The sequence below is a fragment of the Ovis aries genome, chromosome 2, assembly GCF_016772045.2.
Source record: "Ovis aries strain OAR_USU_Benz2616 breed Rambouillet chromosome 2, ARS-UI_Ramb_v3.0, whole genome shotgun sequence".
Classification (NCBI taxonomy): domain Eukaryota; kingdom Metazoa; phylum Chordata; class Mammalia; order Artiodactyla; family Bovidae; genus Ovis; species Ovis aries.
In genome coordinates, this window is record NC_056055.1 from 59848110 (window position 1) to 59868521 (window position 20412).

Below are 20412 nucleotides of genomic sequence, written 5' to 3' on the forward strand. Positions count from 1 at the left end.
TCTTTATTTTTGGGTTTGCTTATATACCTTTTGTTACACATAGGGATGAATACAGAGTCACGCGGGAGTCGGCAGTCCTGACCTTTATCAAAATCAGGTGCTTCACATAAATGTATAAAAAGGTACATCATCTTCTGGCCATGAGTGAGACCTGCTGACATTTTATGATCCTTTCTTTCTGATAACCAAAAAACTTATTTCTTCCAAGGGTGTTTTTTCTTAAACCAGGCACCACCCTCCAAATAAAGTTACATTCCTATAGGGTGAGGGTGTAGTGAGTTACAATCTAGAAAGGAATCTACTTAACCCAAGGTTAACATGATTAATCTTAAAGGTTAATACTTATTTCTTCCTATATGCTAGTTATATTCATTATAAGGGTAGGGAACATGGAGATTTAGCAGCAAACATCAGCCCAACAAATGAAAATCCTTTCCCCTTAAGATCTATTTAGTCTTAAGATAGTAATAAAGTTGCATTTTTACATAACAAGGACGCAGTGATTTATAACAAAGCACAGTGATCTATTACAAAAGAGAAAATTCATTAACTCAAAAAGTCTAGTATTGCTAACCTTAAAAACTACTATATTTCCTTTTCTATAGTCCAAATACATTGATTAATACATTCCCAGGTGCCTAAGGATATGGAGGTCTGGCGGCAATCATTGACTCCACAAGAAGAAAAAGTCCTATGCTAATTAAGACTCTCAAAATACTGCAAAACTCTCTGTGCTGTTTATGGTTGAGGGGTAGTAAACAATCATGTGGTAGTGGCAGCAGTATGGATAATCCTGTCACACAAGCTAGTCTGTCAGCAGAGAGGTTTGACCTGAGACATCCTTGTCCCACCCAGAGCGGGGAATTAGCAGCAATTATTGACACAACAAATGAAAAAACCCTTCACCAATATAATTCCTAACCAACACACTATACTAATAATTTCTAATTCCCCCAAATAATTTGCCTTTAGTAAGTCTAAAACATCTCATGCCTCTCAGATTGGGAGGCTGTAAACAATCACATGTGGCCGGACGAACCTATACAGGCGGGCTAGATAACCTTCAGAGGAGTCCGTAAGCTGAAACACTCTTGTCACACCCAGGAATTTTTATTGCCTTGGAGCTGCACGTTTACTCCTTCTCCAAGAGAAATGGTTATGGGGGAGAGCCCCCGTAAAGTCAGAGGTGTAGGTGAGAGCATAAAACAGACTCTGGTTTTGGGGTTAGATGCTCGGGAACAGCGGGTTTCCTGAGGCTTGATCACGCCTTTGTGTATGCCAAGCCTCCTTCCTCATGGCCTTTGCCATGGGCGGAGTTCCTCACGCTGGCCCCCGGCATCAGACATGACTTAGTGACTAAGCAACAAAATATATGTGTACAATGTAATGCAGCAGTCAAAACCAATGGGGTAAAAACGAGAAAGTTCACATAAAGTGATGGGTGGCATTTGAAAGACTAAAATTTTATCCCTCCCCGACCCTTTTCATCTTTGGTAACCATAAGTTTGTTTTTTATGTCTGTAGGACTTTCTGTTTTGGAAATAAGTTTATTTGTATCATATTTTAGATTCTACATATAAGTGATATCATATGGTATTTGTCTTTCTCTCTCTAACTTACTTCTCTTAGTATGACAGTCTCTAGGTCCATCCATGTTGCTGAAAATGGCATTATTTCATTCTTTTTATGGCTGAGTAGTCTTCCTCTGTGTGTGTGTGTGTGTGTGTGTGTGTGTGTGTGTATTTCAGGCTTCCCAGGTGGCGCTAGTGGTAAAGAATCCACCTGCCAATGCAGGAGACCCTGGAGATGCATGTTTGATCCCTGGGTGGGGAACATCCTGTGGAGCAAGAAATGGCAATCCACCCCAGTATTCTTGCCTGAAAAATTCCATGGACAGAAGAGCCTGGCAGGCTGTAGTCCATGGAGTCACAAAGAGATGGACGTGACTGAGCACATACAGATATATAGGTGTGTGTGTGTGTGTATGTATATATGTACACACACACACACACACACACACACACACCCCACATCTTCTTTATCCATTCATCTGTCCATGGACATTTGGGTTGCTTCCATGATTTGGCTATTGTAAATAGTGCTTCTGTGAACACAGGGGTGCATGTATTATTTCAAATTAGAGTTTTCTCCAGATATATTCCCAGTAGTGGGATTGCTAGATCATATGGTAACTCTGTTTTAGGTTTTTAAAGGAAAGTCTGCACCGTTTCCCATATACGTTGGCAATTTATGAAGCTACTCATTTCTTGCTGTTTGTGGAGCTTAGTGGAGAACTCTGGTCCTGGAAGGCCTCTGTAAATCCTCTCTCCACAGCTGTATAAAGATTAAGACAGCATGAGACCTAGGGGAAGGACTACCTGAGACGGTTCCTAGGGTTGAGTCTTTACTTGATTTTTCTCACTTTGAAAAGCCTTTGCGTGTTTGTACGCTAGTTTTTATCCATTCCTGCCCCAACTCTCCATGACAGTTTTACAAAATGATTATATGTTTTAAAAAATAGATCATCTTATTAGATTGAAATAAAGGATCCCTGGATGGCAGTGGGTATGCAAAGCCCATCTCAACATCCATCTGTTGAGATATCAAATCTCTGTGCCCAGTCAAAGCAGGTACTCCATCAAGCTGCTGTCTTCTTTCTTAAGGCCTAGGCTCCTGGGATATCCCAAATCTCAAGCTAAATAAGACACAGAATGAAGACATTTCTTGGCTATTAGAAGGAGCAAATGTATGTATGAAGGTTAGCTCTCATTGATTATAGAAAAGCATAGTTAGTTCTCTTCAGAGGATGTGCTTCTGTGAGAATGAATGGAATTGCCTAAACTGTATGGAAATATTTCTTTGAGGAAAGTTGTCTTCTCTAGAGGAACTGGAGGAGGGATTTCTGGTTGACAATGAAGCATAGATCTCAAAAGATGGAGATGGCATTCTGAGGTTCCTGACATCCTTGGTGGATCCTGGCAGGTCCTGGATATGTATACAGGCTCCCTGGGGGCATGGAAGAAGAATGACATGGCTATAGTTGTTAATTCTGGGTTTTAAAGATTTTCCTGGGATGTCTGTCTCTCTCTCTGATCTGCCTATCTCTGTCTAGAAAATTCGCAATTTAACTTAAAAAAAAAATGACATGCATTTCTCTGATAAAAAGGTGAGAATTAATGTAAAATTATAACCAAGAAAAAAAGAGCACATTTATCACAGGGTTCATTGTAAAGCTGCAAGTAATTCTAATACAGAGTCCAGTTTTAAAAACAGATTTATGAGAATTTTATTTCTATGAATTTAACGACTGGCTGCTTTGAAATACTCCACAAAATACCTAAATGATGGATACATTAGAACAAATATAGTTTCAATTCAGTAATAAGCCCAATAAGTCCTAAATTTTAAAACACAAAAACAGATAAAATAGAGCTGACACTAGAGTGTGAGCAACACAGTTACTTACTCCAGAGTTGATCTGGGGGTTGGGATCTGGCAGTAACCCATGCTATTCCACCATTTTTCAAGAAGAGAAGCTTCTTTTAGTTCTTTTGTGTCTCATTCAACCTGCTGCATATACATGAAAGTACAATCAATGGTCTTTACTATTATTATCAACAAAGTGTTTTATAAATGTATTTCTCTTCAAGGACATCATTCCACTGTATGGGGATTTCATGTTTCTTAAATGCCTGGTGTAGCAGTTCTAGCAGCTGTCTGGCATTATTTTTTCTTGTGGATAAATAAGGCCATCTGAGTAAATATTGTAATTAGGACCATAATGGCTCGTTTTGATTGCTTTTAATAAATAACACCAACCAGAACTGTCTCTTAGATGTGACACTAATGATCATTAATGGACAAGCGGTTAGATTTACATCAGAATTTCTTGGCTAAAAATCTTTCTGAATGCAAACTACAATGCTATTAAAGGAAAAAATATGCAAAACTTCCTGCAAATGTTTCATTATCTTATAATAATCTGCAGGAATTCAGAATAGAAAAATGCAAGAAACTAGGACCTGGTGTAACTCAGCAGGTGGTTTGTGCAGAAAATATAGGCAAAACTGAGATAAAGAGAGCAGGATTGGACCATTGTAAGCAGGCCTAGGATCTGTTCAGTCTTCATTTTTAGAAAAGGTTGGTAAAATTTGGTTAACAATTAAAAAATCATTTGGTTAAAAATAAAAAATTCAAAAAATTTGGTTTAAAAATAAAGTGTTTGTCGGTGTTAGAATCTGAAACGTTCTAGCCCACTTGAAACCTTAAGATTATAGAATTTTACTTTCTGGTTACCTACATGGTCAGATAAAGATGGCTCGTGGTGACATCACAAGCCTGTGACTCTTTGCAGTTACATCAAGTTGCAATTGTATCTTTATGAAATTTTAAAAAGATGACAGCACTTTCATTTATTTGAAATTTGCCCTTCCACTCTCCTTCCTAAAAATTAGTCTGTCCATTTCTCTCACCTTCTTAAGAGTCATTGATTATAAACAGATTCTTTAGAGACTTAAAGTTTATTTTAGCTTTCTTTTAAAAAGTGAAGAAAAAGGAATTGGGATTTTAAAAATTAAAAATGGCAAAAGTGAGCTCTGTAGGAGTTCCCGAGAAATCCCCATGGTGACACTGGTAAGCATGTTCCAAGCAGAAGGTGAGTCTGAGCTACAGACAGCTGCCAGCAGTAGCACACGCCCCATAGCACCAGAATCTGGGATCTGTCCTTTCTAGTGAGCCAAACTGCTGCCATTCCTTTGGACAAAGTAGGCTTTGGAAATATTGAAGGAAGCTATTTGTCGTCAGTACCCTCTCCTCGTTGCCCCATTTCTGTCACCATCACTTTGCAGATGGAGCACCTTATCCTATGTCATAACTCTCTGAAGCCCCCTTTCCACCATCCAGGACTCCCCACCTGGGTCTGTGCATTCATTCACCCGATTGTATGCAGGTTGACTGTGTACCAGTCATTGTCCTCACTCCACAGTGAAAATGTGATATTGAACTGGGTCTCGAGGAACAGTAAAAAAAAAAAAAAAAAAACCACCAAAAAACCCTATGAGATAGAGATGCAGACAAGGTTGTTCTAGTTGGAGAGAAGAGTGTGAACAAAGTCATGGAGGTTTACAGCTGCCTGACTTATTGAGAGAAAGGCAGGTAGTCTGATGTAACTAGAAGCAGGTTATGTGGCACGTGGAAGCTGGTTTGGGGGTAGAAGGAGGAAGAGGTGAATCTGGAAGGGTAGGTGGCAGCTGGACTATGAAGGGGTTGAGCACTAGGTAGAGAAGACAAAAGAAAATCACTCCTTCTCCCCCCCAGGATACTTTGGGCTTTGAGAGGCAACATCTCCATCACAGCTGTGTCACCAAGTGGTTAGCCTGGTGAGAATCTTAGGGTAAGTTGGAGTGGGCATGGCGAGGTTTGCAGCGGGGTTTGGCAAAGCAGAGCCTGTGGACCAAATTCAACCTACTGCCTGCTTTTGTACAGCCCAGGTACATTTAGAAATAGTGTTACATTTTAAAATCAAAAGTCAGGCATTGGAATTTTGTAAAAACTCAAATTTAAGTGTCCACAAAGTTTTATTGGAACACAGCCATGCTCATTTGTTACTCATTGACTGCTTTTGTGCTACAAGGATGGGATTGAGTAGTTGGGACAGAAACCACATGACTCACCAAGCCTGTAACATTTGCAAGCTGGCTCTGTTTAGAAAGGACGTCCCTGTTAGCTGTCAGTAAAGAATCCGCCTGCAATGCAGGAGACCCCGGTTTGATTCCTGGGTCGGGAAGATCTGCTGGAGAAGAGATAGGTTACCCTCTCCAGTATTCTTGGACTTCCCTGGTGGCTCAGGTGGTAAAGAATCCATCTGCAATGTGGGAGACCTGGGTTCAATCCCTGGGTTGGGAAGATCCCCTGGAGAAGGGAACAGCTACCCACTCCACTATTCTGGTCTGGAGAATTCCATGGACTGTATAGTCCATAGAGTCCCAAAGAGGTGGACATGACTGAGTAACTTTTGCTTTCTTCTACTTAGAAGTTACATTGACGTTACTTAGAAGTTAGTCCTGTCCTAAACCTTTTCACAACAAAAGAGTAGAATATGAGTGAGGAAACCAGAGCAAGACGAGCCCTGGACAGATAGAGGAAGTTTTATGGAACTTGGTTTAACTCATTTATTAATTCCAGCGATGTGATTTCCCCAGCATTTATTCTCTTGTAAGATAGTTGCAAGTTGTAGCGCATCATGTTTTCTTTAGTATGAGATCCATGGGCTAAATTTTGGAAGAGGGGGTTTAAATTTTTTTTAAAAAAATCAATGTGATTTCTGGGAAATCTGGAAGCCTATGTTGACAGTTGTGGGTGACACGCATTTTCAGAAGCATTCACATGGTTAAAAGTCATATGAAAAAGTATCTTTAAGAATGGGGCATCTAAATCAATATAAGGAAATTGCTGAAAGCTTTTCTAACCTTTAAAAAATCCATCTCTCTTTGTGAGAGCAGTAATGCCGATCATAGTTCTCCTTCAGTGTGGGTAATTTTTAAATTCTTTTCATAAGGCTAAGAGACATTACCTTATACAATGTCTTTAAATTTTTTTTAAAGCAATCCTTACTTGCCAGACCCTCCAAAATTATAATGACACATTGTTCCAGTTAGAGGAAAAATCATAATTGAGATGGTTCAGTTAAAGAAAGGAGAGTAAAGCAGCCATGAGGAGAGATAAGTTGGTAGGTTGTGAGACCAAGGTCAAGTTGCCTGTGGGCTGTCCTACTTGATCTCAGAACATCCAGTGCTCCCAGCTGAGAACTTCTGCCTCCTCTGGGGTGATAAGAATAGATGTTGTATCAACCAGAGATCAATTATAGCAAAGGAGAAACATTTCTAGTTCTTTTAAGCAGAACAAGTTTTAATAGCGAGAGCTGCTTAGGAAATCAATGGGAAAGCTTGAGGAGCAGGGTCTATAAGGGCCTTTGGGAAGAACTCTCAGGCACAGAAGAATTTAGCAGCCAGGGTAACAACTATTTCTTCCACAAAGATGGGGAGTCAGTAGCCTGAAGTTGGATCAGAAATCTTTAGTTGCTTCCTCTGCTACCGACTCTCATGCCTAATGCTTTTATTTCCTTGGGCTCCAAAACCACTGCAAGATGGTGACTGCAGCCATGAAATGAAAAGACACTCACTGCTTGGAAGAAAAGCTATGACAAACTTAGACAGCATATTAAAAAAACAGAGACATCACTTTGCCAACAAAGGTCTGTTTAGTCAAAGCAATGGTTTTTCCAGTAGTCATGTATGGATGTGAGAGTTGGACCATAAAGAAAATTGAGCACCGAAGAATTGATGCTTTTGAACTGTGGTGTTGGAGAAGACTCCTGAGGTCTCTTGCACTGCAAGAGATCGAACCACTCAATCCTAAAGGAAATCAGTCTTGAGTATTCATTGGAAAGACTGATGCTGAAGCTGAAGCTCCAATATTTTGGCAGCCTGATGTGAAGAGCTGACTCATAGGAAAAGACCCTGATGCTGGGAAAGATTGAAGGAAGGAGGAGAAGGGGATCATAGAGGATGGGATGGTTGGATGGCATCACCAACTCAATGGACACGAGCTTGCGCAAACTCTGGGAAATAGTAAAGAACAGGGAAGTCTGGTGTGCTACAGTCCCTGGGGTCACAAAGAGTCGGATACGACTGAGCGACTGAACAACAAGCCTAGTGCTGCTGTAGACATACATTTCCACAATGGTCTTCCAGTGACATTTGGCCAAAGCAGCCAAAAACCTCACTTTAATGTTCCAGAGTGTGCCCAATTTGGCTTAAATATTTTGGATTAAGTATGTGATCAGAAGTATGTGATATTAAGAAGAGATGGCAAGAACACACAGAAGAACTGTACAAAAAGGATCTTCACAACCTAGATAATCACGATGGTGTGATCACTCACCTAGAGTCAGACATCCTGGAATGTGAAGTCAAGTGGGCCTTAGAAAGCATCACTACGAACAAAGCTAGTGGAGGTGATGGAATTTCAGTTGAGCTATTTCAAATCCTGAAAGATGATGCTGTGAAAGTGCTGCACTCAATATGCCAGCAAATTTGGAAAACCCAGCAGTGGCCACAGGACTGGAAAAGGTCAGTTTTCATTCCAATCCCTAAGAAAGGCAATGCCAAAGAATGCTCAAACTACCGCACAATTGCACTCATCTCACATGCTAGTAAAGCAATGCTCAACATTCTCCAAGCCAGGCTTCAGCAATACGTGAACTGTGAACTTCCAGATGTTCAAGCTAGTTTTAGGAAAGGCAGGAGAACCAGAGATCAAATTGCCAACATCTGCTTGTTCATCGAAGAAGCAAGAGAATTCCAGAAAAACATCTATTTCTGCTTTACTGACTATGCCAAAGCCCTTGACTGTGTGGATCACAATAAACTGTGGAAAATTCTGAAAGAGATGGGAATACCAGACCATCTGACCTGCCTCTTGAGAAACCTATATGCAGGTCAGGAAGCAACAGTTCGAACTGGACATGGAGCAACAGACTGGTTCCAAATCGGAAAAGGAGTACATCAAGGCTATATATTGTCACCCTGCTTATTTAACTTATATACAGAGTACATCATGAGAAAGGCTGGACTGGAAGAAACACAAGCTGGAGTCAAGATTGCCGGGAGAAATATCAATAACCTCAGATATGCAGATGACACCACCCTTATGAAAGAAAGTGAAGAGGAACTAAAAAGCCTCTTGATGGAAGTGAAAGAGGAGAGTGAAAAAGTTGGCTTAAAGCTCAACATTCAGAAAACGAAGATCACGGCATCTGGTCCCATCACTTCATGGGAAATAGATGGAGAAACAGTGGAAATAGTGTCAGACTTTATTTTTTTTGGCTCCAGAATCACTGCAGATGGTGATTGCAGCCATGAAATTAAAAGACGCTTACTCCTTGGAAGAAAAGTTATGACCAACCTAGATAGCATATTGAAAAGCAGAGACGTTACTTTGCCAACAAAGGTCCGTCTAGTCAAGGCTATGGTTTTTCCTGTGGTCATGTATGGATGTGAGAGTTGGACTGTGAAGAAAGCTGAGTGCTGAAGAATTGATGCTTTTGAACTCTGGTGCTGGAGAAGACTCTTGAGAGTCCCTTGGACTGCAAGGAGATCCAACCAGTCCATCCTAAAGGAGACCAATCCTGGGTGTTCATTGGAAGGACTGATGCTGAGGCTGAAACTGCAATACTTTGGATGCTGGGAGGGATTGGGGGCAGGAGGAGAAGGGGATGACAGAGGATGAGATGACTGGATGGCATTGCTGACTCGATGGACATGAGTTTGGGTGAACTCCGGGAGATGGTGATGGACAGGGAGGCCTGGTGTGCTGCGATTCATGGGGTTGCAAAGAGTAGGACAAGACTGAGCGACTGAACTGAACGGAACTGAACTGATACAATCAGAACCCCAGCTGCAAGGAATTCTGGGAAATGTAGGTTTCAGGTTTCTAGCCTCTCTGTAGGGAGGCCTGCTGTAAGCAAGTGATAGAGAATGTGGATGCTCATCATCTGTGTTCATTTCCTATTGCTGCTGTAGCAAATTACAGCCAAACAACATAGATTTATTATCATACAATTCTGGAGGTCAGAAGTCTGATGTGGGTTTTCTAGGGCTAAGATGAAAGCATCAGTAGAGCTGTGTTTCTTCTGGAGGCTCTGGGATAATCCATCCATTCCTTGCCATTCTCAGCTTCTAGAGGCTGACCACCTGGTGGCTCAGTGATAAAGAATCTGCCTTCCAATGCAGGAGATGTGGATTTGATCCCTGGGATCCCTGGGTCGGGAAGATGCCCTGGAAAAGGAAATTGCCCCCCACTCCAGTATTTTTGCCTGGGAAATCCTGTGGACAGTGGAGCCTGGTGTGTTGCAGTCAATGGGGTCACAAAGACTTGGATGCGATTTTGCAACTAAACAACAGCAAGAGACTGCCCTTACATCTTGGCTTGTGGCCTTTTCATGCTTTCCTCATCACCTTCTCAATCTCTAACCTGCATGTATCCTTCTTACAAGGACTCTTGTGAGTACATTGGGCCCACCAGATGATCCAGGATAATCTATTTTAAGAGTCTTAATTTAGTCAAGTCTGCACAATCGCTTTTTCCATGTAAGGTAACATATTCACAGGAATTAGCATGTCACCATCTTCTGGAGGGGAGAGAATTATTCAGCCTAATTATCCAAATTAGTGAGGAAGGAAAATGATGTTTATTAAGTATCTGCTATGTTCCAGGAATGTTATATATTGTACTTTATCTCATCAAACATTCACAACAACCCTTCAAGGTAGGCACTATTATTCCCACTACAGAGGAGAAAATGATATTAATAGAATTTCAGGAACTGACCCACCATTTAGTTATAAAAGGAAGTGAGCTATGAAAAGACATTGAGGAATTCCGAGTGAATATTACTAATTGAGAGGAGCTAGTCTGAAAATGCTGCATACTATATGATTTCAAGTATATGACATTCTGGAAAAGACAAAATTACCGAGGCAATAAAAAGATCAGTAGTTGCCTGGAGTTAGAGGAAGGAATGGATGAATCGGCAGAGCACAGATCATTTTTAGGGCAGTGACACTATTCTGTATGATACTGTAATTGTAGATACATGTCATGATGCATGTGGAAAAGCCCATAGAACTGTACTATACCACGAGTGAACTCTATTTACATGATAAATTCATTAATAATAATTTATCAGTGTTGATTCATCAACTGTAACAAATACACCAGACTAATGCAAAAATGTTAATAATAGGGGACACTGGAACTGGGGAGAGAACAGAGAACTGGAACAGAGAACTGTGTTTTCTGTTCAATTTTTGTGTAAACCTAAATTGCTCTAAGAAATCAAACATAGTAATTAAATTAACAACAAAAAGTAGCCCAGCTGGTAGGTGGCGGAGCTAGTAGTTAATCTCAGAAATGTTTGGTTCTACGAATGCATGTGATTCAAGTGATCCTGCGGATTCTGGAGGTTCTGGTGCCCTCAGAATTTATAACTGGAGAATCTAGAGGCTGACAGTGACGCTGTTACTGTAGGAGCCACAGTGCGCTTCTTCCTTTGTCTCTAGAGGTTCTCCTTAAGTGCTCACTGCCGATAGTTCTGACGGTATTGAGAGCACCAGTGGGGTTTACTGTGTTTGCTGCCTGGTCTGGACTTCCTGTTGGGGACTGTTAACTCCATCGTCCTTAGGTAGTCAGTTACGGGTTTCTCGTGGCTGTCGCACGCCATCTACCCATGAAGTCTGCTTCTTCCAGAGGTGAATGAAGTGCTTTCCGCATAGACTGGTCCTACTTGCCTGATGACATCTTAACAACAAAAAAGCATTGTTTAAATCTGAGCTTTGGGGGAAACATTTGTTGTAAGAATAAAAATTTGGCCAGTGTTTAAGAACTACCCTTTTCACTATTCACTCTTCCCCTTCTCTTTGAGAGGAGGGAATGGTGTTGATGCACTGAAGCGCTTGAAACTCTAGTTTTTCTGCCCTTTGTATAATGCATGCCCTTTGTATTTATGTCTTCAGTGAGGTTCTTTTATCAAAAGTCTTAACTACGAATTCTCTCCCTTCCTTTGCGTGTGCCTGCATGCTAAGTTGCCTCAGTTGTATCAGACTCTTTGTGACCCCATGGACTTGAACCTGCCAGGCTCTTCTGTCCATGGGATTCTCCAGGCAAGAATACAGGAGTGGGTTGCTATGACCTCCTTCAGGGGCTCTTCCTGACTTGGGGATTGAACCCGTGTCTCCTACGTCTCCTGCATTGGCAGGCGAGTTCTTTACCAGCTGAGCCACCTGGGAAGTCCTCTATCCCTTCATCTTGTACCAAGTGAAATATATATTTTGGTAGAGCATATAGATTAGAAAATATAGGTGAATAAAAAGACAATAAAGCCACAGAACTGTTATCTCTAGTTATAGTTAGAGATAACTACTGTCAACTCAGGTGTATATCCTTTTATATCACAATTAGGTTTATCTCATAAACTAACTCTGAAGATAAACTGTCCAGGGACCCAGGATCCCCTGATTTTGTTGTTCCCTCATTCTGTATGCAGGTTCCCAACTAAGTCTATGAAGGATACCTGATCTCAAACCATAATATCTATTCCAGCCTGCAGCAATGGGGAAGGGGATGGGGTGAAGAAAGCATACCACTCCCTTTAGCAGCACTTAAGAATCTGCCTACAATGCAGGAACAGCAGGAGATGCAGGTTCAATCCCTCAGTTAGGAAGATCCCCAGGAGGAGGGCATGGCAACCCACTCCAGTATTCTTGCCTAGAGAATCCCATGGATAGAGGAGCCTGGTGGTCTACAGTCCATAGGGTCACAAAGAGTCGGACATGACCGAAGCAACCTAGAACACACACGCACACAACCTATTGGTCACAATTTGTCATGTTAGCTACAAGGGAGGTGGGGAAATATTTTCTTTATGTGGCCCTTAGCCCAGTTAGCCATCAGAGATAGTATTAACTAAGAAGGAAAGAGAAAATAGATACTGGTAGATGACAATTTTTGCCAAATACTCATTTATGAAAAAACCAAACAAAAAATAGAATCATAACATTTTAAAAAATTAAATTGAATTATTTTTGGCTGTGCTGTATCTCTGCTGCTACTCTGGCTTTCCTCTAGTCGAGGAGAGTGGCGGCTCCTCTCTAACTGCGGTACACGGGCTTCTCCTCTCTAGAGCACAGGGTCAACAGTTGTGCACAAGCGTAGTTGCTCTGTGGAGTGTGGGAATCTTCCCAGACCAGGGATCAAACCCATGTCTCCTGCATTGGCAGGTGGAGGATCATGTTTTTACTATATTCCTAACATAATTTTTTCCTTATCACAGTATAATGTTCATGTCTTCCAGAGTTCTATGTATGTATATATGCATGCGCATACATGCTAAGTCGCTTCAGCCGTGTGCAACTCTATGCAACCCTATGGACAGTAGCCTGCCTCCAGTGGGATTCTCCAAGCAAGAATACTGGAGTGGGTTGCCATGCCCTTCTCCAGGGGATCTTCCAGACCCAGGGGTTGAACCTATCTCTCATATATACCTGTAAATGTTTTTTTAAATGAAATTATTTTACTTCATATCTATGAGCAGTGAGTTTCTTCAAATTTTTGATGTTATAAACAAGTTTGTGGCAAATATTCCTGCATATACCTCTCTTCAGATTTCTTTTACTATTTCTGAGAATACATTCCTAAGAGTAGACTTTCTGAGTCAGATAGAAGGCACATTGTAAACATCTTTCATGTACATTTTTAGAAAAGGTCGGTGGCTGGAGCCAGCATGTAGCAACTCCTGAGTGTCAATTGTCTGCATTTCTTTCCAACTTCCTGTTCGTTGATGTCATGTTGGTCTCTTGAAATTAGCCACAGTGGGAGCATTTACACCATGGCAAATAGCAAGTACTGTAAATCAGAGCCTTTTTTTTTTCTTTTGGAGAGCCGATTTTTAAACATTTACTAACACGCTACTGGAAAGTAGGTATACAAATCTCCAGTCCTCACAGTTTATAAGGATCCATTAATCACCTCAAAATCCAAACTAGTGCTTAAACTAATTATTCTAACTGTAGTATGTATATTCTAATATTGATAACTCAGGATATCTGGTGTTATCTCTGGCTTTTCTTTTTATAAGTTGTTTAGAGAGTGAAAACAATTTGGGGTATTCTTGGGTAAATTTTGTATTCAGCCAGATCGATTTGGTCCATTAAGGGCAACCAAGTTTTGCAGAGACTTGGCATAATTGTGTGATAACTCCAAAAAGTGTCTATACTTTAGAAAGTTGTTATTTCTAAAACCCTTTTAAATAATTGCTTTGGCACACATTGTCGATTTGTAAGGAACATCAAACTTGGTGACTCATAGAGAGAAAAAGAGGAGAAAGTGATTGGAATTCCAGGAGGGCATTATCTAACTTTCCGTGGCCCTCCCCTACCCTTTATTTAAGCTCACAGGTGAGGTTCATCCAGACCTTGACCCCTGCCCCACCTGAGCAGATGGCAAGCCACTTTACTAATGAGGTTATATAACTTATGTTGCAGTGGAATAAAAGTTTGAGTCACTGGGTAATCTAGTCCTAAGAAGCTACTAGAATTCTATGAGAAATTATAAATGAAGGGGAGGCAGCCTAGCATAATGAAAATAGTACTAATTTGAGAGGCAAGGTCTCCAGGATTCTAGGCCTCACCCTGCCATTGGGCCATGCAGAGGCTGATGACTTTATCACATTTCTGCTCCACAGATTTCATTTACTGATCTAGCCAACTAGATTGGTGCTTCATTTTTCCTCACCACTCTTACATGTTTCCTGTGCTGATGTGTTTAGTTGCTCAGTGGTGTCCGACTCTTTGTGACCCTATGGACTGTAGCCTGCCAGGCTCTTCTGTCCATGGGAATTCTCCAGGCAAAAATACTGGAGTGGGTTGCCATGCCCTCCTCCAGTGGATCTTCCCAACCCAGGGATCGAACTCAGGTCTCCTGCATTGCAGGCGGATTCTTTACCACCTGAGCTACCAGAGAAGCCCACATGTTTCTGACAAGCACCTACAAGGAGCTACTCAGGAAATTCCCGTGTGTAAGCAGAATAGTTTTCCACCCAATACATGCATGGGGTAATGACAACCTCTAGCTGACCATATGCTCTTAGACAAGCCTCAGTTTTCTCATCAGAATGGGAGTGTGGGAGGATTGGATTCAATTTGTGAGCCCTGAAGTTTAATGATTCTATGAAACCAATTAATCTGCATAACACATGTCAGGGAATCAAAGTAGCCTCACCAATAGAAACTAAACTCCCTTGAAAAAGCATTTGATCTAGTTTCCACAGAGTGCTCTATGATGCTAAGATTGTATTTTATATATGCTATAATTTGGTTCTCACTGGAAGAGTGCAGCAGTGATGCAAGAGGCTGTTTGTCAACTTATGCCATTGGGGAACGCTTGTGCCTTGTGATTGTAAGGCCTATAACTCACTTACACACAGACATCAATGTTGCTTCAAAGTCACTGGGGAAATTCCAAGTAACTTAAAGCCATCTATAAGATATGTATCTTTTACCAAGTAATATGAATGTGAAGTAAGATCAGTTTCTGGATTTGAGCTTCCCTCCATAGTGATCACCTATGGAGCATTTCAAATGGTATAGTCTCTGCAATTTTCTCTTTTCTCTTATCAGAGGCAGTAGCCCATCCAATCCAAGTTGGATGGTGCAACTGAAATCATCACACACTGCCAAATATTTCTTCCACCAACACTTTTGTTCAAGTTTGTCATTTGAGATGGTATTTCTAGGTTTCTATCTCTACCATTCACTTGGTAAGAATGTTGCAATATAAATTGATCACTGACACTTGCCTGAGATGGACAACACAGTTGCCAAGTACGTCAGTTTTCTAGGGCTAGTGTAAAGAACTACCATAAACTTGGTGGCTTAAAAGTACAGAAATGTAGTCTGTCATGCTTCTGGAGGCCAGAAGTTCAAAACCAAGATGTAGACAGGATTGCTTCCTTCTGAAGGTTCTAAGGGAGAATCTGTCCATGCCTTTCTCCTAGCTTCTGGTGGGTGCCAGAAATTCTTGGTGTTTCTTGACGTGGAGGTGCATCACTTCTGCCTCTGTCTTCACGTTGCCTTCTTTCTGTCTCTGTGTCTCTAATCGCCCTCTGCTTTTCTCTTACAAGGACACTTGGTATTAGATTTAGGGCCGACCCTTAAATCCAGGAGCTTCCATGGTGGCTCAGACGGTAAAGCATCTGCCTGCAATGCGGGAGACCTGGGTTCGATCCCTTGGTCAGGAAGATACCGTGGAGAAGGAAATGGCAACCCACTCCAGTACTCTTGCCTGGGAAAATGATCTCATCTCAAAATCCTTAACGTAGTTACATCTGCAGAAACCCTATTCTCAAATAAAGTCTCCTTCATAGGTTCCAGGGATTAGGACATGGACATACATTTTGGAGGGAGAGGGGCCACCATTTATCCCACTTTACCAGAGGAAACCATGACAAAAAGAGAACCTAGAATAATAAATTTTGACTGGAAAAGATGGCTAAAAGATTTAAACGGTGGCAGTAAGATATTAGGTTGAAATTGGGGATAAGGTTGGGGATGGGAAAAGGAGAAGTAGTTTCCATTTTACCGGATGCACATTCTGAAAAGGAAGCTAATAAAGAATGAAGAAAACCTTGCCTTTGGTCTCTCCCTGCCAACTGAGTTCCTCAGCTGAAAAATCACTGGCTCTCACACTGCTGGTACCAACTGAGAACCTGGAGATGTGACTAGGACTGAACCATTATGGGTGGGTTGTTTTTTGGCTCTTTATTTGTCTATTTATAAATTTGTTTATCACTCATCCATTTAACAAACCTTTAACGAGCACTTACTATGTTCCAGGACATGGTGGCCTATCTCCTTCCCAAGAGCACCACTGGCATCTTCTGTCTCTATTTGTTGACTTGGTTCAGGGTCCTGTGGAGTTGCAAATGTCAAATCAGTCTCTAACATTACAGTCAAATACAGTTAAAATTACCCTAAAAATTCCTTAAGACATCTAGGAAGTACACGCACATGGTTCTCTCTGTGTCTGAATAACTTGTTCAGACATAAAAAGCAATCAAATAGGGAGATGAGCTTTCTTCCTCTAACATTATTTCAATTGTTTTATTTTTTCCTTTGCCAAGCTTACAGAATAAAATTTGTGAAAATTATACAGGTGTTTCACGTGACTCTAGCTAAAACCACATGAGTAAGCTGGTGGAGATGTAATAATGGAAACTTTCACAACTGTGTGAGCCAGAGAAAACCCTAGGAGTATTTTATTTGCTTGTTTAGAAGTCACTATTGTATGGCTGGAAGAGACATGGACTTGGGAAGTCAGACAAGTCTGTGTTTGAGTCCAGGTTTGATTACTCTTTTCTGTGTGAGACTGAATTCCACAAGAGAGTTATGAAACCTACAAAAAAGCTTAATTGCCTCATGTTTATTTAATGGTGTCTCAGAAAGGGAACACCAATCAGGTATTCCCCCAAACACAGAAAACAGTTGAAATCTTTACTGAAGATGTTCCCCAGTAGAAGTCTGTCTATGCAAATAATACACTTTCTTAAAGTTCCTTCTCTCACACCCCTTTTCCAGTATTTCACACATCACAGATGGCACTTAGCTAAAATTCCCACTTTTCATTCACTTAAATTTTGCAGATTCTCCCCAAATTGTCTACCCTGGCTTCTCTCTATTCCTTTCATCTGGCTTTCCAGATCTCAACTTTCTGTCCTTCTAAAGGTATATCTATGGGGTGGTTTTAGCTTCTTTTCAGTTTTCTTAACCACATTTTTCTCCCCAGTTAGATCCAAAAAAGCAAAGCAGACCTACACAGAAAATTTTGGATTAAGTGGGATTTGAACCCAGTAGTCTAATTTTCGGAGAAGGCAATGGCACCCTACTCCAGTACTCTTGCCTGGAAAATCGCACGGATGGAGGAGCCTGGTAGGCTGCAGTTCATGGGGTCGCTAAGAATTGGACACGACTGAGCGACTCCACTTTTACTTTTCACTTTCATGCATTGGAGAAGGAAATGGCAACTCACTCCAGTGTTCTTGCCTGGAGAATCCCAGGGACGGGGGAGCCTAGTGGGCTACCGTCTATGGGGTCGCACAGTCGGATACGACTGAAGTGAGTTAGCAGCAGCAGCATCAGCAGTCTAATTTTGCTACTTTCTAGCTATGTGACCTTGGACAACTCAACCTGATTCTGATCCTCCCTTTTTTTCTCTCTTAATTTTTAAAGTAAAGATTTACCAACTCAGTAAAGGTGAATTGAAGATGAAGTGAAATAAAATAATTTATTTTTAGATTTCCTATCACAATACTATTTCAAATCCTAAAAGATGATGCTGTTAAAATGCTGCGCTGTACTCAATATGCCAGAAAAGTTAGAAACTCAGCAATGGCCACAGGGCTGGAAAAGGTCAGTGTTCATTCTAATTCCAAAGAAAGGCAATGCCAAAGAATGTTCAAACTTCTGTACAATTGTGCTCATTTCACATGCTAGCAAAGTAATGCTCAAAACCCTTCAAGCTAGGCTTTAACAGTACATGAACCGAGAACTTTAAGATGTACAAGCTGGATTTAGAAAAGGCAGAGGAACCAGAGATTAAATTGCCAACATCTGTTGGATCATAGAAAAATCAAGGGAATTCCACAAAAACATCTACTTCTGCTTCATTGACTACACTAAAGCCTTTGACTGTGTGGATCACAACAAACTGGGAAAATTCTGAAAGAGATGGGAATACCAGACCACCTTACCTGTCTCTTGAGAAATCTGTATGCAGGTCAAGAAGCGACAGTTATAACTGGATGTGGAAAAATGGACTGGTTCAAAATCAGGAAAGGAGTATATCAAGGCTGTATATTTCATTAACTGCAAGGAGATCCAACCAGTCCATCCTAAAGGAGATCAGTCCTGGGTGTTCATTGGAAGGACTGATGTTGAAGCTGAAACTCCAATACTTTGGCCACCTGATTCAAAGAGCTGACTCATTTGAAAAGACCCTGATGCTGGGAAAGATTGAGGGCAGGAGGTGAAGGGGACGACAGAGGATGAGATGATTGGATGGTATCACCGACTCGATGGACATGGGTTTGGGTGGACTACAGGAGTTGGTGATGGACAGGGAGGCCTGGCATGCTGTGGTTCTTGGAATCGCAAAGAGTCAGACACAACTGAGTAACTGAACTGATATTCAGAGTACATGATGTGAAATGCTGGGCTGGATGAATCACAAGTTGGAATCAAGATTGCTGGGAGGAAAATCAACAACCTCAGATATGCAGATGGTACCACTCTACTGGTAGAAAGTGAAGAGGAACTAAAAAGTGTCTTGATGTGGGTGAAAGAACAGATTGAAAAAGCTGGCTTAAAACTCAACACTCAAAAAACGAAGATCATGGCATCTGGTCCCATCACTTCATGGCAAATAGATGGGGAAAAATGGATACAGTGGCAGATTTTATTTTCTTGCCTTCCTAAATCACTGTGGACAGTTACTGCAGCCATGAAATTAAAAGATGCTTCCTCCTTGGAAGAAAAGCTATGACAAACCTAGACAGCATCTTAAAAAGCAGAGACCACTTTGCTGATAAAGATCAGCTTAGTCAAAGCTATGTCTTTTCCAATAGTCGTGTATGGATCTGAGAGTCGGACCATAAGGAAGACTGAGTACTGAAGAACTGATGCTTTTGAATTGTGGTGCTGAAGAAGACTCTTGAAAATCTCTTGGACAACAAGGAAATTAAGCCAGTCAATCCTAAAAGAAATCAACCCTGAATGTTTTTTGTAAGGACTGATGCTAAAGCCAAAGCTCCAATACTTTGGCCACCTGATGTGAAGAGTCGACTCATCGGAAAAGACCCTGATGCTGAGAAAGATTAAGGGCAGGAGGAGAAGGGGATGACAGAGGACGAGATGGTTGGATGGTATCATCAACTCAATGAACATGAGTCTGAGCAAACTTCATGAGATATTGAAGGACAGGGAAGCTGGGTGCTGTAGTCCACGGGGTCACAAAGAGTTGGATACGACTTAGTGACTAAACAATAAATCACAATGGTAGCTGGTCTTCGGCAATCAAGAATATGCCATCTTCTTTCTCTTTACTCTGTAGACAGACCTCTGTGGAGAGACAAATCATAGTCAAAGGCTGCCTGGTCAGTGTGGAATCAGATCCCATGAATGAAAGCTCTGTGCATCTTATATTAATTAACTGATAAATCCATGCCACACTAGAATTGTTTTGCAATGGCAACTACAGGCCAGGGGTCTACTTCCCACCAATAATTTGTTTTTGAACAAATTCCCAAAATAAAAGAAGAATGTTCAAATACTAGCCTCTCAAGATATTTCCAATGTTTGCTACATTAAATCATTTTTATTTGGTCTTTTTCATCTCTTTCTGTAGGTTCTTTTTTGTGAAATTAGTTGTAATTACTCTCACTGTCGGTAAATTTCACAAGATTGGAAAATGCTCTATTAGTACAATGTATTAGAGCAGTACTAACGTCATAGTAAAGCATTAAAAGTATTTAGTCAGTTAATAGGTTTTGGATTTATTCTACTTTCATGTCGGCTTCACCTTCAAAATATATTATTACTGCTATTGTTATTGTTGTTGTTATGATCTCCTTTTCTCCTTCCCCATTGGTACATCTCTTGATATAAGCCATCACCATCTTCTGTGTAGATGACAGGCTTGATCAATAAGAGGTCTGTAACACTTCCTGCGTATATAGCAGGAGTGCTATCCACATAGCCGTTGGAGTGGCCATGAGGCCATGTTACTCCTCTGATGGTTATCCAC